The sequence below is a fragment of the Oryzias melastigma genome, linkage group LG17 (genome assembly GCF_002922805.2).
Source record: "Oryzias melastigma strain HK-1 linkage group LG17, ASM292280v2, whole genome shotgun sequence".
Lineage (NCBI taxonomy): Eukaryota > Metazoa > Chordata > Actinopteri > Beloniformes > Adrianichthyidae > Oryzias > Oryzias melastigma.
Genome location: NC_050528.1, coordinates 16,377,836 through 16,382,732, shown reverse-complemented (window position 1 = coordinate 16,382,732; position 4,897 = coordinate 16,377,836).

Here is a 4,897-nt window from a genome sequence, read left to right as displayed (position 1 = left end):
ATTGATATTTTTCTAACATAATGGAGACCAGGGAGTAGATTCGAAGGAGAAAAAATACAGATATTGCACCTACTACAGAAGACTTGGGTGACAATTGGAGTCGCTCCTCCAAACACGAGGCTAATGAACAAGGTGAACGCGAACCAGCTAGCCTGGAAGAGATCTTAAAAGAACTAAAAAGCTTCCGACTGGACAACGAACAACAACTCTCAGAGATCCAAAGAAACCAGCTGAAGACCGAAGCTTGAATAGATGAGGCTGAAACTTGTATTGATGATGTGGAAACAACTATTCAAGCGGCATCCACGCTGCTAAAGTAACTTCTATAGCGGTACGATGTCATGGAAGAGCAGAGGCTACAGCTGACATGTCATCACGAGGGCTCCCGGTTACCGTCATCCCACCCCCCCCAGCGTGAGCTACAACAACTTTCAGCCTGGAAGCGGAGCGGGGACCAGCCTGTACGAGGAGCGTGGAGGAGAGTCAACCGCTCTTCATGGTGAAACTCCAGGAATACAGGAGAAATCCGCAAAAAAACAAGTAAACTGGTTAAAGAAGATCTTTGGACTTGGTGCCCAATGTGTTTGTGGTTTTTTTTTCATCCCCCTGACATTTAAACCAAATACTAAATCAATCGGGACACAGCAGCTTTGATGACAATGACAGCGCAGCCATCTCCCAGGGCCCTGCTCTTCAAAGTGGGCGGGTCTATCCCTGACTGGAGCGCTAACATCTCCAGCTCCACAAAAGTTCTGTCTGTCAGAACCTCTTCTCCGGAAGAACATTTCCAGCAAAAAGTTCTGTTTTTCCAAATATTTGCTGAGAGTACATTCCGTTTTTGTTGTTGCTTCTGTTGGTTTTATGTTGAACCGATTTTAGTTAAATGGATGCATTGTTATGATGTAATGGGACCATGTAGCAAGAGAACTATTTTGTCAGACAAAAAAACAACATGACAGATTATACTATACTATGTGTACATACAATGTAAATGGTGTACTTAACCCCATTAAACGAAATAAGATATTGTCCAAGTTAAAAAAGGATAAAGTCCAAATTGCTATGTTGCAGGAAACGCACCTTAACCCAACTGAACAGGAAAAACTAAAAAGGATGGGGTTCTCAAAAGTTTATTTTTCATCCTATAAAACTGGACACAGAAGAGGTGTTGCAACCTTAATATCTCAGCAGATACCATTTGAACACATTTCTGAACAAAAAGACAAAGAAGGGCGAAACACACTGGTAACAGGGAAAATAGATGGAGTTATTATAACATTTTTTAATGTCTATGCCCCCCCGGTAGTGACTTTTAATTTTACCAAACAATTGTTATACTAATGACACAGGCAGATGGCATAATTATATGTGGACGGGACAGGAACATCAGACGAAACCCAAAGCTGGACTCATCAAGACTGGTCCCCCAGAGCGCCTGGCAGAAAAAAATGAAAATCCTGATGTCACAACATGGTATTATAGATATTTGGAGAGAAATCTATCCAACAAGAAAAGACTACACTCATTATTCCCACTTTCACACAGAATATTCAAGGATAGATTATTTCTTTATTTTTAAAAAATATTTCAAAAGGATCCAAAATGTAGAGATTGGAAATATTGACATCTCAGATCATGCCCCAGTACAGCTCAGTGTAAAATTGGCAAAACACACAAAAACTTACAATGGAAACTAAACACAAATGGTCTTAATGACCAGCAATTTACCAGACTAATTAAATCAGATGTCAAAACTTTTTTGGAAGAAAATCTCAATGGGGAAGTGTCGCAGGGTTCTCTTAAGAGTCCAGGAAAAATCAGCCAAACAGGAGGCAAGCCAGGAGAGATTCCATGGAGTTTTTTTCTTTTTAATAAAGTCTTTGGGATGTACAAAATAAAGCAGGGTTGAGGGCAAAATGACAGACACAAAAATAAATCCAATAAGTTGTCTCTGGTCACTTTATGTTCAAAACTCAGACTGGCACTTCTTCTGCCTGTTTCTCTTTCAGTTACTCACTGCCATTGTGAGAGAGAAGTACCTCCATTTATACTTCTTCTGGCCACTCCCACCCAATTAAGCCTTTTACTCAGAATATTAACTTCCACAAAATACTGCATTTAAACAATCCATTTCAATAAGTTCTTCTTTTAACTTCACATTTTAGTTAACAGTATTTCCAACAATTAATTAATTTAAACTATAACATGAAAAAATAAAGAAACAAAAACCAAACAATTTAAATTAGAAACAGCTGTCTCAAAACTGACATCAAAATTATATAAACAGGAAAAACAAATCCCTCGGTTTGGCTGTCAGTGAAGTTGGGGGAAAAAAGGGGCGGGGCTAAGACGCCGTGCTGCAGAGCCGCGGTGAGTAAATGTTTGTATGTGTGTGTATGCGGAAACTAACGATGACCAAGTGTGCACCCAAGGTCTAAACTGTAAGAAATGGAAGATAATTTACAAGATAATGTGGTTGGATAACAGCAGAGTTGGATTATGACATGGATGCACGCGCCAGCGTGTATGTGTGTGTGTATGTGCGTGTGCTCACTGCGCTCACTCAGACGGAGGGACGGAGCCGCTCCGTCACAGGAAGTCAGCTCAGAAATTGTCTGGGACACACTAAAAGCAGTGATAAGAGGAAATATTATATCATTCTGCACACATAAAAAGAAAGAGAGAGAAACTAAACTAAACTATCGGACTTGAATAAAGAACTGAGACAACTTGAGGAAGAACATAAAAGAAGTCTAGAGAAAAAGAACCAAAGTAAAACTGAATATTCTAAGAAACAAAATAAATGCAATGTATCTAAAAGACATACGAAAGAAGATGGTATACACAAAACAAAAATATTATGAATCCGGTCACAAATTTGCCAAAATACTAGCAAGTAAATTAAAAAAAAACAAGAAGCAGATAACGCAATCCACAAAATCAGAGACCCAAGTTCCAAAATATGTGTAAATCAGAGCGAAATCCAAAAAATTTTCCTAAACTATTATAAACATACACACAACCAAATTTAAAGAATCCACACCAGATACAGATTTTTTAAAAAAGACTTAATTTACCAGTTATATCAGAGGATCAAAACAAGTTACTTACAGCTGAAATAACCGAAGAAGTATCAAGAGCAATAACAGATCTAAAAGCAAATAAAGCACCCGGGCCAGACGGCTTCCCATCAGAATGGTACAAAAAATGTAAAAATGAATTACTACCTTTTCTAACACAAATTTTAAATATAGTACTGAAAGAGAATAAAATACCACCCTCATGGAAACAAGCCACAATATCAGTGATTCCGAAAGAAGGAAAGGACTCACTCAACTGCAGTTCATTTAGACCCATCTCAGTCCTCAATGTTGATTATAAACTGTTCACAATTCAATTCAATTCAATTCAATTTTATTCATATAGCCCAAAATCACAAAGGAATTTGCCTCATTGGGCTTCAAAATGTGAACAATAGTTAAAAACTAAACAGACTAAATAAAACTGGTTATCCCTGTCCTTAGACCCTCCCTCTCGGTAAGGAAAAACTCCTAAAAAACCTGAGTCAGGAAAAAAAGAAGAAACCTTAGGGATTCCCACATGAGGGAGAGATCCTATCCCAGGACGGACAGGTGATACCAGAACAGTTAAAGAAAGATTAGCTTCTACAACTATGTATCTAAAAGAGTTAATTCAGATAGAGCTGAGGGACAAGTGATGATGAAGTCCATAGTCAAGATGAAACAGAAGTGCAGTCCACGACCAGGAGCAGGAGGACAGACGACCCAGCAGGAAACATTCTCACTCAGAGATGCGGGATGGTGTCGGGGGCGTGGTCCACGGCCAAGAGTCATTTCCATCTTTTTTGCAAAATCAACCACCATCTGTCCTTCTACATTCCTCTCCTGGATACCAAACCTGCCCATCACCTCCTCATCACCTCGGTTTCCTGCACCAACATGACCATTGAAATCTGCACCAATGACAACTCTCTCATTTCCAGGGATGCTCATCATCACTTCATCAAGATCCAACCAGAACTTCTCCTTCTCTTCCAGCTCACATCCTACCTGTGGGGCATACCCACTAACAACATTGAACATGACACCCTCCATTTCTATCTTCAGACTCATCACTCTATCTGACACTCTTTTTACCTCCACAACACTCCTAACAAACTCCTCCTTTAGGATAACTCCTACTCCATTTCTCTTCCCATCTCCACCATGATAGAACAACTTGAACCCTGCTCCTAAACTTCTAGCCTTGCTACCTTTCCACCTGGTCTCCTGGACACACAGTATGTCTACCTTTCTCCTCTGCATCATGTCCACTAACTCTCTACCCTTTCCTGTCATAGTTCCAACATTCAAAGTCCCAACTCTCAGTCCAACACTAGTGACTTTCCTCTTCTCTCTCTCCCTACAAACCCGCCTTCCTCCTCTCCTTCTTCCACCAACAGTAGTCCAATTTCCACCGGCACCCTGTCGGTGAACAGCACCGATGGCGGTCGTTGTTAACCCGGGCCTCGACCGATCCGGTATGGATTTCGTAGGTCTGATTCGCATATTTGATTTGGCAAGATTCGGATGCCCTTCCTGACACAACCCTCTGTATTTATCCAATATTTATCTTGGGACCGGCACAATGAGACCCTGGCTTGGGCCCCCTCGTGGCTACATTACAATTTTTCTGAAATTTTACACAATTTGTGTTATTTTTCAATACATTCTTCCAATTCTTTATGCACTGTGAAACTTATGCAATATTGTATCAAAGCATTCAGCTTGTTCAGGTCATTCATGCTAGTATTTTGGTACTTCTCAGAGCATCTTCAAAAACCACATTCACACTAGCATTATTGTAGATAATGCAACGTTTCTAGTTATAATAGAGA